Genomic DNA, 12,714 nt, shown 5'->3' with positions numbered 1-12,714 from the left:
GAGGAAACAAATTTTATCTATATGTTGACTTGAATATATGTGTTTCTTTGTGGTTGGCCAAGAAAAGACAGATTTCTGTTTGTATAAGCCTGTAATATTGACTTGTAAATTGACATTTGCTGTAACATATTGTGTTGTTATCCTGGATGACTAGTGATGTCTGCTGATATGATAATTACAAATTGTCCAGGCCAGCCAGTTCGTTGACTTGCAAAACAGAAGAGGAAAAACTCTGCAAACAGATAACAAAATCAAACATTGCGAGTTTATTTCCTCAACATTCTTCCCCTTTACCTGTGAATGCTGTGTTGAAGAACTTTTGTTAACTATTAAAATGATAGATACCTCCAGACATCCAATAAATCCAGACATCCAAAGAACAATAGACTCTCTACAGGACAGCAGCCGAGACATCATGGTTCCATCACGAGGAACATAGATTTGTCATTCTACAGGATGCCTTCTTAGGGGACCAAAGCACTAGCAGAAAGAATGCAGATCTGCTCCATTGACTATCGCAAATCCATGGATACTTTTGGGGTAGTCAGGATTTGGACCAACCGGTCGCCTGAGTCCCATGGATACATTTATGGGGGCCAGCAATAGGACCCTCTGGTCAACTGCCTCCATGGAGGTAAGGCAGTGGGACCAGTAGGTATTTGTTCTGTTGTACATACATTATAATATGTGTCAGGAAATAGGAAGAAGTTCTGACTACTTAAATTACACATACAGAGATCTCAGCTGCAGTTTCCTGTGTCTGTGTGTGTAATCTTAAACCCCTTATTTCCCCCTCTCTCAAGAATTTTTATGGTTTTGAGCTGCGATAGACAGGCTCTCCCTGAACTACTCATTCCTTCCTCCCTCCTGATACTGGTTAAAACTGGTACATAAAGCATGGGATTCTATTGTTCTTTTAAAGTTGTATTTATGGGCACCGATCAGGGCTAGAGATATAAGGATTATATATTCCGGAAGTCCATCGAGAGATCTATAACTCCCTGAAATCGCTAGAAGCTAAACCCATCGAGTGCAAGGAGCGGGTTTCTCCGTAAGCGGGTCATGTAACTATGCCGTGTTTACACTTAAAAGAATCCTTCCGACGTGGTGCACCTCCTGATCATTGTGTAGGAAGTATACGAGGTTCATACAGCGAGCCAAGTCAAAAAATGGTTTGTCATACCTCTGAGAAAAGAGGAGTGCATTTCATAACTTAGCCCACTCAGTGATGTAACAACGAGAGGGCATTTCTTAACCCTGATGAGTTGTGAGTGTGTTTTTTGTCTGGGGTCTAGCTGCTATACAGGGGTGATGCATCTGGATATATGCTCGCCCTTCCCCCACAGCACACGGTCAGCCATGAGGTGATATGACATATCGTAAGTGTTCTTTTCAACTTTAATCCCATTTTATTTGTAATCATACTGTATATATGACTTGTCTTCTTTATAATATCTTTTTACCTTTTGTAAACACTGTCTACCTTTTTTGGGAGTAAAATACAAAAATTACTAGCTTATCCCTCCTTGCTCTATAACAAACTGTCACGTCCTCTGAAGTGAATTACGCTACTAATTTGGGTTGGCTCCGGAACCATTACTACATAAGAAATCGAAGCTGGTGGCAGCAGATTTGTTCTGTGCGTTTGGGGAGGCTTTGTAGCAACCGGCGGCGTTAATAATTATTGTTCCCGCCTGAGTTGGAGTAGTTATATCGTTCTCACTGCAGTGTGCCCATTAGCCAGTACATAGTAAGGCAGCCTTTCTGGCGAATAATTATCCTAGGTGCAGTACCCTTTCTGACCTGAGGGTAAGTGGTGCCAGAGAGCTGCGAGTTCAAAACCGGAACTGGGAAGTGGGATATAGAGAAATCCCCTTCAGAAAGAACCAGGGGCAACCAAACAACCCCATTTTATGAAAAATTGGTGGGAGCAGCGGGGATGATTAACGCTATCCTCCCCGGTAATCATGACATATTTGTGGCAGCGCGGTGGGATAATAGAGCATTAGTGATCGGGTTTGAGCAATCATTCCTCTCACTAAAAACTTGCACAGTTCTTGAGAGGACTTTGCGCAAAAAAGTTTTGGAGAACGAACTCAGTGTTTACTAGTCCTGAGACAATTGTGTGTATAGCAATTACCCCCTCCCTTCTCTTCATTTTTCTGTCCTATCTTTTATTTGGCAACCATGGCTATGCTGGGACAGGCCTTTTATAAGAAGCAAACCAAGGACACTCTTATTGCCTTGTGCATGTCGAAGCAGATTGACTCTGTGGGCAAAAACAAACGCCAACTGGTCACGGATCTGGTGCAATGGTTGCTCAAGACTACTCTCAGAGCGCAGTGGATGCAGAAGCTAGCACAAGTGAAAAAGGTGCTGCAGCAGAGGTCCAACCACTGAATGCTGGCCCTACTTTCAACTGGGGTGGATTGGACCTCCACCTGCAGGCAGCCTTGGAACAACTCCCCGCCGCCGACCGTGATGGATGTCTGCAGCTGATCCAGCAATACCACAAGAAATCGAAAAAGAGGGCAAAGTGGGAACCCCAAGCCCAGACAAACCATGAACCGCGGCTGGCCGAACTCAGAGCCGTACCATCTACCATGCGGGGCAGTGAGTCCAGCAACGCTCCATTCCCTAAACCCAGCCAGAGCACTTTCCTATGATGGAAAAGGACCGGGGACTTGGACATTTTTTGAGGGCCTTTGAGAAGGCCTGTAGACAGTATCGGCTGCCGAATGATGAATGGGCCGATACCTGACCCCAGGGCTAAGAGGCAACGCTCTGGAGGCATTTGCTGCTCTCCCGCCAGACCAAGATAAAGACTATGAGGCCATCAAGCAGGCCCTGATAAAAAAGTACCAGCTTACACCTGAGGTTTATCGTAGAAAGTTCCGGAACCTCCAACACAACAGCTACGGTGATGTGGCGCATGGACTTGGGACCCACTTTGACCAGTGGACTCAAAGACTGTCAGTGACCACCTTTGCACAGCTGCGGCACCTGATGATCAAAGACCAGTTCTTACATCATTTCAATTTTAATCCCATTTTATTTGTAATTTGCATTGTACATATAATATTGTCTTCTTTAGAATATCTTTTTATACTTTGTAAACACTGCCTACCGTTTTTTTGGAGTAAAATACACAATTTACTAGCTTGTCATCCCTTGTTCTATAACAAACTGTCGCATCATTTGAAGTGAATTACGCTACTGATTTGGATTGGCTCCGGACACGTTAATCCTTGGAAAATCAGAGCTGGTGGCAGCATACTTTGTCCTGTGTGTTTAGGATGCTTTGTAGCGATGGCGGCATTGATAATTATTGTTCCCGCCTGAGTGGGAGTAGTTATATCGCACTCACTGCAGCATGCCCAATAGCCAGAACATAGCAGGCAGCCCTTCTGGCGACTAATTACCCTAGGTGCAGTACCCTGACTAACCTGAGGGTAAGGGGAATGCCAGAGAGCTGCAAGTTCCAAACTGGAACTGGGAAGTGGGATATAGATAAATCCCCTTCAGAAGGAACCAGGGGCAACCAAACAACCCCTGCTTGTGACAAATTGGTGTGAGTGGTGGGAGTGATAAAGGTATCTTCCTCGTGAACCGTGACAGATTGGTTGGGATCCCAGTGGGATTTGTGACATATTGGTGGCAGAGCGGTGGGATAATAGAGGATTAGTGATTGGGTTTGAGCAATCATTCCTTTCACTAAAAACTTGCACAGTTCTGGAGAGGAATCTGCGCAAATACGTTTTGGAGAACAAGCTTAGTATTTACTAGTCATGAGACAATTGTGTGTACTTGCGATTACCCCCTACCCTTCTCTTCATTTTTCTATCCTATCTTTTATTTGGCAATGATAGCCACAAAAGGAGAAGCCTGGTACACCCAGTAGAAGAGGGACACTCTTGTTGGAGTATGCACGTACCACGGCCTAGACCCTCAGGGCAAAACCAAGGCTCAATTGGTCACGGAATTGGTACAATTTGAAGCAGACTAAGCCCGGTCTCAGAGCCCAGTGACCGGAGAAGCAAGCGCAAGCGAAAATGGTGCTGCAGCAGAGGTCCAACCACTGAATGTTGGCCCTACTTGCAATCAGGGCGGATTGGACCCCAACCTGCTGGCGGCCTTGGAACAACTCCCCGCCAACGACCGTGATGGACATCTGCAGCTGATCCAGCAATACCAGGAGATAGCCGAGCGGCAAGTGGAGCGGGAGTACTAGCTGGAGTTAGCCCGACTCCGGGGGCTGAGGTCATCCCAGTCCAGCGGTGAGCACAACAGCGCTCAGACCCCTAAACCCCAGTAGGAGCACTTTCCTGTGATGGAAAATGACAGGGAATTGGACACTTTTCTGTGGGCATTAGAGAAAGCCTGCAGACAGTATCGACTGCTTGGGGACCAATGGGCCCAATACCTGACCCCAGGGCTAAGAGGCAAAGCTCTGGAGGCATTTGCTTCTCTCCCTCAAGACCAAGATGACAACTATGAGGCCATCAAGCAGGCCCTGATAACCAAGTACCAGCTTACACCTGAGGTTTACCGTAGAAAGTTCCGGAACCTCCAACGTGGCTAAAACGACAGTTACAGTGATGTGGCGCATGGACTCAGGACCCACTTTGACCTGTGGACCCAAGGACTGTCAGTGACCACCTTTGCACAGCTGCGGGACCTGATGATCAAAGACCAATTTCTACATCTGTGCCCAGCTGAGGTCAGTTCATGATGAACAGAGAGCCCACAGATGTGACTAAAGCAGCGCAGATTGCCGACGCCTATGAGGCCAACCGTAGATTGGAAGTGCGAAAGCCAGTCACCGCCAGCTGGAGAGGGGGGTAAGCCTGCAACCAATGCCAGTACCCCTGGCAGCTAACTCACCAGAGGTCCTGTCCCCGTTGCCAACAGCATCAGACCTACCACAGACCCTCGTTAGTGTTTTTTCTGCAAGCGGACTGGTCGCATCACTGCCCACTGTCAGGAGAAGCAGAGGAACCTCCCAGCCAAGGCTCCAGGGCCTAAAGCAGTTCTTTTGGTGGGTGGTGTGGTTGGGAGGGTGTTTGACAATGTGCAGCATATCACTGTGGGGAGCCATGTCGCTCAAGGCCTCAAGGACACCGGGGCTGAACGAACCCTCATCCGACCTGAACTGGCGGCCCCTAAAGAGATTATTGCGGGGAAAACCCTGTCACCGGGATTGGAGGTATCAGCTGTCTCCTGCCAATGGTCCGGGTGTATATAGATTGGGTGCCGGGAGCGGGGTGAAGGAAGTGGAGCTGGCCGATAACTTGCCCACTGATATTTTATTGGGGTCTGATTTGGGGAGGATGGTTGCATACTATGTCCCTGACCCACCTCCCCGATCGAATGCTGATGATAGTGATGGAAAATTGCATGTGCACCTGATAATCATGTTTCTGAAAATGCCGAGGGTAATACCGATAATGCTGATGATGAAAATATGCATGTTTTACCTGATAATCATTTATTTCCTAAGAACAAGGTGCTCACAGGTGCAGGAGTGCTCAGCCACGTCACTCCGCAGAGTGGGATGGCTGAGGAACCCCTAACAGGAGCAAGCAATGGTGCTCAGGGAAATGGGGAGATGCATGGGAACCGTGAGGAAGGTAATGCTGTGCAACTGACCAGTGCCACAGCGGAAGGTAACTGCCCCATAAGTAGCACTGCTCCTGGGATGTTGGTGGTGGATGGGAAGGTAGAACCATAGCAGCGACGGCTGATGGGTCTGTGGAAATCCCCGGGGAGACAGCCTACATAGTTGCTGTCACCCGCAGTCAGAGTGTCCAGAACACAGAAAACGTTCTGCCTTCTGGACCCTCCTCAGTCACAGACGTGACTGAACCAGAGATGGACCCATAGCAGGTTCCAGAGGGTTCCCGTTGGGAAGGGACCCTGATGTCACTTGTGGCTGCCCCTAGCCAGGAGTTCCAGGCTGCTCTGCACTCACATGCGAGCCTGGAGAATTTGAGACACCTTGCCGAGACGCCCACCTCCATGACTGATAAGGAGAGGGTGTTCTGGGAACGAGGGAGGTTGTACCAGGAAAATCACAAAAGGAGTGGTTGAGGGAAAGACAGCTGGTTGTCCCGCACCAATTCAGGAGTGAGTTGTTGCGGATTGCCCATGAGATCCCGCTCGCTGGACATTTGGGGATCAGCAAAACTAAGGCCCGGTTGTCTCAACACTTCTATTGGCCCAAGATAGGGACAGATGTGACAAACTATTGCCGCTCCTGTATCACCTGCCAAAGATTGGATAAGGCGGGGCCTGCTCTTAAGGCTCCAATGATCACTTTGCCAGAGATAGAGGAGCCTTTCCAGAGGATCGCGGTGGACATTGGAGGCCTGCTGACGGTCCCCAACAGCTCTGGAAAGCAATACATCCTCACTGTGGTAGACTTCGCTAACCGGTACCCAGAGGCAGTGGCTGTGTCCTCAACTAGGGTAGATAAGGTGGCGGATGCCCTGTTGGCCATCTTTACACAGGTAGGATTTCCCAGGGAGTTGCTTACCGATCAAGGGACCCAATTCATGTCTCACCTAATGGAGTCTCTCTGTAAGAAAATGCAGGTGAAGCGTCTGGTATCGAATGTGTATCACCCACACACCATGGCTTGTGTGAGTGCTTCAATGACACCCTCAAACAGATGCTACGCATGCTGGTTGAGACCCAAGGAAGCGACTGGGAGTGGTACCTCCCACACCTGCTATTCGCTTACCGAGGGGTTCTCCCCCTTCGAGCTCCTGTACGGCAGGCGAGTCCGGGGACCCCTTAGGTTTTTTAAGGGAATCCTAGAAAGAGGAGCCGAACCCTTCTGAAGTGTCCATAGTGGAGTATGTCATGCGCTTCCATGACAAAATTCAGACCTTGACGCAGTTGGTGCATGACAACATGACGCAGGCTCAGGATGAACAGAAGCACTGGTATGACCAGAATGCCCGGGAGCGGATCTACTAAGTGGATTGGGTCAAAAGGTGTAGGTGCTGGTCCCCATACCAAAGTAAAAGCTTCAGGCAGCCTGGGAACGCCCATACGTCGTCCACCAACAGCTCAACCCAGTCACCTACGTGGTCATGCTTGACCACGCCGAGGTAGGCGAAAGGCCTTTTATGTCAACATGAAGGCTCATCACGAACGTGAACCTTTCGTCCTACCAGTCTGAAGCCTGCCCAAAGACAGGGAGGAAGACACCCTCCTGGACATGCTGGCCCAAGCCAAGGCCGGTGGGTCTATCGAGGACGTGGAGGTAAGCGCCTTGTTAACTGAATCCCAGCGGTCGCAGTTGTGGACCACGCTGGAACCCTTCCAGGTTGTGTTCTCCAACCGACCTGGAAGGACTATGTTAGTGGTCCACGAGATGGACACCGGGAATTATGCCCCACTATGGCAAACACCCTATCGGATCTCCGCCGAGGTGCAGCAAGTTATGCGCCAGGAGATCGATGAGATGTTACAGCTGGGGGTGATTCAACGGTCAAAGAACTGGTGGGCCTCACCTGTAGTTCTCGTGTCAAAGAAGAATCGGACCACCCGGTTCTGTGTAACTACAGGGGGCTCAATGCCATCACAGCCCCTGACGTGCACCCAATGCCATGCATCGAGGAGCTGCTTGAGCGGTTAGCTGGTGCAAAATATCTGACTATGATGGATCTGAGTCGAGGATACTGGCAGACTCCCCTGAGCCCCGAGATGCAGGAGAGGTCTGCCTTTATCACACCCTTTGGACTGTGCGAGTCTACGGTCATGCCCTTCATCATTAAGCATGCCCCTGCCACTTTCCAGCGGATGGTCAGCCACCTGCTTCAGGGACTGGAGAAGTACACGGTGGCGTACCTGGATGACATTGCTATCTTCAGTTCCTCCTGTGATGAACACCTGCAGCATCTCCAGGAGGTGCTCAGGCAAATCCACCGAGCCGGTCTGATCATCAAGCCGTGAAAGTGCCAGATGGGCATGATAGAGGTCCACTACCTGGGGCACCGGGTAGGTGGGAAGTTGTCCTGGCAATTGTGTCCTGGCCCACCCCCAGGACCAAGAAGCCGGTAATGTCCTTCCTGGGCACTGCAGGGTACTATAGGCACTTCGTACAGAACTATAGTAGCCTGGCAAAACCCTTGATGGACCTCACCAGGAAGAAGCTACCCTAAATAGTCGACTGGACTGACGGCTGTAAGGGGGCCTTCTAGGCGTTAAAAAGAGCCCTGTGCAACGCTCCTGTGTTGAAATCAGTTGACAGTAGTCGGCCATTCTTGGTGCAGTCCGACGCCAGCGAATTTGGCCTCGGTGCTGTGCTCAGCCAGGTTGACTCGCAGGACCAAGAACACACCGTGTTCTACCTGAGCCGGAAACTTCTGCCGAGCGAAGTGGCCTACTCCACCATCGAGAAGGAGTGCCTTGCCATAGTCTGGGCCCTGTAACTCTTGCAGCCCTACTTGTACAGTCACACCTTCACGGTGTTGACCGACCACAACCCTCTGCACTGGCTAAACGCTATATGTGGAACCAACGGAAGGTTGCTACACTGGAGCCTTGCCCTCCAGCAGTTTGACTTCACCATCGAACACAAAACAGGCAGGGAGCATGGCAATGCGGATGGGTTATCCCGCCGGGGTAAACCTGCTGAGGTGTGCATGGAGTACCGAGCGGTCATGCCTCCGTTGCACATTACAAAAGGGGGAGGTGTCACGATAATGTGAATATTTTTTGTTTGAGTATCTGCATAGCTATACAAGACAAACGATGCGAGCTCCGACCCCCTCTCTCTAGCTCTTCTGCCTGCTGATATGTGTGTGTGAATCCTAAACCCCTCATTTCCTCTTCCCAAAAGAATGTTTATGGCCCTTGTAGCTGCAGTAGACTATTCCCCCATCTAGTACCAGCTGAAACGGTATAGTCCCTCTCAAACGGCAGGGATTTATTTGTTCTATTATATTGATATATCGTGGCACCGATTTGGGCTAGAAATACATGAGTTTCATATTTCAGATATCCACCAGTACACCTATCATCCACTGAAAGCGCGAGCAGCTAGGCGCAGTGAGTGCAAAGTGCGGATTTCTCCTCAAGCAGTTCATGTATTGGTTCCGTATTTACACTTAAAAGAACGCCCCTGACATGGGGAACATCATGAGCATTGTTTCGTACTTATGTGAGGTTCACACAGTGAGATATGCGTAAAAGATGGTTTTCATATTGTAAGTAAGAGGAGGTTTCAGCTTCTAAGTGAGGTCACTACAGAGGGAGTGCCTGGGATTTGGGCTAGAATAACTTGGAAAGATCGCATTCTAGCAGTGTCTTTTTGCCAGGGATTCAGCTGCAGACAGGCTGTGCAATCTGACCTGAGAATAAGTGGGGAAGGTCCCCTCCCCCAGCCAGCACACTGCGTACCATTGATCGATATGAAAGAATCGTAAGTCAATTTTAACCGTTAATCCTTTTTTATTTGTAATTGTATATGCACATGACTCGTCTCCTTTATAATATTTTTCAATATTTTTGTAAATACTGCCCATCTTTTACGGAGTAAAATATATCATTTTACTAAGCTTGTCTGTTCTGCTCTATTCGAACTGTGTCCTCTGAGGTGAATTACGCTACTGATTTAGGTTGGTGCTGGACCCGTTAACTTCTGGTGGAATCAGAGCTGGTGGCAGCATACCTTGTCCTGTGCAATCGGGCATCTCTGCAGCGACCCGCGGCGTTGATAATTATTGTTCCCGCCTGTGTGGGAGTAGTTATATCGCCCTCGCTGTAGCGTGCCCAATAGCCAGTACATAGCAGGCAGCCTTTCTGGCGACTAATTACCCTAGGTGCAGTACCTAATCTGACCTGAGAGTAAGGGGGCGCCAGAGAGCTGCAAGTTCCAACCCGGAAGTGGGATATAGATAAATCCCCTTCAGAGGGAACCAGGGGCAATCAAACAACCCTGGTTCGAGACAAATTGGTGTGAGTAGTGGGGACGATAAAGATATCCTCCCCGGGCATCCCTGACATACCACTGGGATCAGTGACATAGTGTTGGCAGCACGGTGTGAACCGTCACATAGTATGAATGAAGCTGGGCAGGAATTATGCAGTGTACGGTCTATAAAAAATGGATATGGGTCTGTGTACGGTCTTTGGAGGTGATACAGGGCAGTGTACGGTCTATACAGAGGGGATACAGGTTAGTGTACGGTCTATGTTGAGGGGATACGGGGCAGCGTACGGTGTATGTGGAGTGGATTCGGGGCAGGGTACGGTCTGTGTGTAGGGGTTTCGGGGCAGAGTACGGTCTGTGTGGAGGGGTTTCGGGGCAGAGTACGGTCTGTGTGGAGGGGTTTCGGGGCAGAGTACGGTCTGTGTGGAGGGGTTTCGGGGCAGAGTACGGTCTGTGTGGAGGGGTTTCGGGGCAGAGTACGGTCTGTGTGGAGGGGTTTCGGGGCAGAGTACGGTCTACGTGGAGGGGTTTCGGGGCAGAGTACGGTCTGTGTGGAGGGGTTTCTGGGCAGAGTACGGTCTGTGTGAAGGGGTTTCGGGGCAGAGTACAGTCTACGTGGAGGGGATAAGGGGCAGAGTACGGTCTACGTGGAGGGGATACGGGGCAGAGTGCGGTCTACGTGGAGGGGATACGGGGCAGAGTACTGTCTACGTGGAGGGTATATGGGGCAGAGTACGGTCTGTGTTGAGGGGATACGAGGCAGAGTAGCGTCTACGTGGAGGGGATACGGGGCAGAGTGCGGTCTACGTGGAGGGGATACGGGGCAGAGTGCGGTCTACGTGGAGGGGATACGGGGCAGAGTATGGTCTACGTGGAGGGGATACGGGGCAGAGTACGGTCTGTGTGGAGGTGATATGGGGCAGAGTACCGTCTACGTGGAGGCAGGTACGGACTGGGGCTGAAATTCAGCCCTGGCATTTTGAAATCACACAGGCCCATGTTGTCCCCGTCCCCATGAACCAGATGGGAGATATTACTAATATTACCCTGGATGGAGAAAAGTAAGATTTACTACAAGACCAATATTTCTAATGATACCTGTGGCCTGCTGGGGTAAGTGATAGAGTCAACAACTTTGTGCTCCATCACAACTGTTAACAGTATAGGTATCTTGAGAACATCGATTCTGTTAACAATGTAGCAGACAAGGCAGCCCATGACCAGACAGGCCCTTCTGGCATTTGCCAGAATTGCCAGATGGCCAGTCCGGCCCTGCGTGGAGGGGATACTTTATATGTGCCCATATAATACCACACACGACCTTTGGTTTGTACACAGATTATATATATATATACGTCATGTTACCCGTCTCCGATGCGTCCTCTCCTCGCCCGCTTTCTGTTCGGTTCCTTTCGTCCTACTCTTTTCTCTCCTTTATTTATCTTAGATAAGGAGAGGAGTTCTCCGCCCGGTGACACGGAGCATATGGTGCGCTGACAGCGGGGGATGGCGGCATGTCACCCGTCACTCAGCTCCGTACCTGACACTCAGGTGTTTCCGGGAGTAATATTTGCCTTTCCTTAGTGGGAGGAGGATCGTTCTTCGGCCTCCGGTCTTGTCAGGTGAATGACCTTCCTGCAATCACGCATGAAGCCTGAAGAATGTGCGCGCACAAAAGTCTGCTCCACCTGCACAGATAAGAAAAACTGTATATACCTGCAATACTCAGAGTACTGGAGGGAGACATGACAACATGGTCGGCTTCCTCCTTATTCAGCAAGTTATGGCGCTTACCAAATAGCAGCAGGGGGAACCCGCACCCCTGGGGCGCTCCCGATAATCAGCTGTTTGTGTCACGGTTCTCCATGTATGTGCTGAGTCACACGACCGCGACACATGTAGCCGATCAGCCGGAGCGCGCCAGGAAGCCGGGTCAGAGAAAAAGAAGACTTGAACTCAAGCGCCACCTGTTGGAAGTAGCGATCCTACAAGTCACAATCAACACTTTCACAAGTCGTGCAATATGACTTAGGATAAATTTAATAATTTACAAAAAGGCGCCCTCTAGTGGCCAGGAGAGGGGGAGCCCCATACCGCACCCAGGAATGACCTCCTGAGAGTACAGTGCCCTCTAGTGGCCAGGAGAGGGGGAGCCCCATACCGCACCCAGGAATGACCTCCTGAGAGTACTGTGCCCTCTAGTGGCCAGGAGAGGGGGAGCCCCATACCGCACCCAGGAATGACCTCCTGAGAGTACAGTGCCCTCTGGTGGCTGGAGAATGAGGAGCCTCATATCACACCCAGGAATGACCTCCTGAGAGTACAGTGCCCTCTAGTGGCCAGGAGAGGGGGAGCCCCATACCGCACCCAGGAATGACCTCCTGAGAGTACAGTGCCCTCTGGTGGCCGGAGAAGGAGGAGCCTCATATCACACTCAGGAATGACCTCCTGAGAGTACAGTGCCCTCTGGTGGCTGGAGAATGAGGAGCCCCATATCACACCCAGGAATGACCTCCTGAGAGTACAGTGCCCACTGATGGCTGGAGAAGGAGGAGCCTCATATCACACCCAGGAATGACCTCCTGAGAGTACAGTGCCCTCTGGTGGCCGGAGAAGGAGGAGCCTCATATCACAACCAGGAATGACCTCCTGATAGTACAGTGCCCTCTGGTGGCCGGAGAAGGAGGAGCCTCATATCACACTCAGGAATGACCTCCTGAGAGTACAGTGCCCTCTGGTGGCCGGAGAATGAGGAGCCCCATATCACACCC

At 50.3% G+C, this 12,714-nt stretch overlaps 1 protein-coding gene across 1 annotated transcript in view; it reads right to left on the bottom strand.

The window, feature by feature from the left end:
- Positions 1-11,889, bottom strand: part of PIK3C2G (phosphatidylinositol-4-phosphate 3-kinase catalytic subunit type 2 gamma) — a 179,439-nt gene extending 167,550 nt beyond the window's left edge. The window contains exons 1-2 of the mRNA XM_069762752.1: positions 11,738-11,889; positions 11,309-11,631 (exon numbers count right to left, since the gene is read on the bottom strand). The gene's annotated coding sequence lies outside the window, so the exon portion shown is untranslated. The remainder of the gene's footprint in view (positions 1-11,308; positions 11,632-11,737) is intronic.
- Positions 11,890-12,714: the final 825 nt, after the last annotated feature.

Source organism: Ranitomeya imitator, chromosome 4 (genome assembly GCF_032444005.1).
Source record: "Ranitomeya imitator isolate aRanImi1 chromosome 4, aRanImi1.pri, whole genome shotgun sequence".
NCBI lineage: Eukaryota > Metazoa > Chordata > Amphibia > Anura > Dendrobatidae > Ranitomeya > Ranitomeya imitator.
This window is presented reverse-complemented; position numbering and strand designations above follow the sequence as displayed.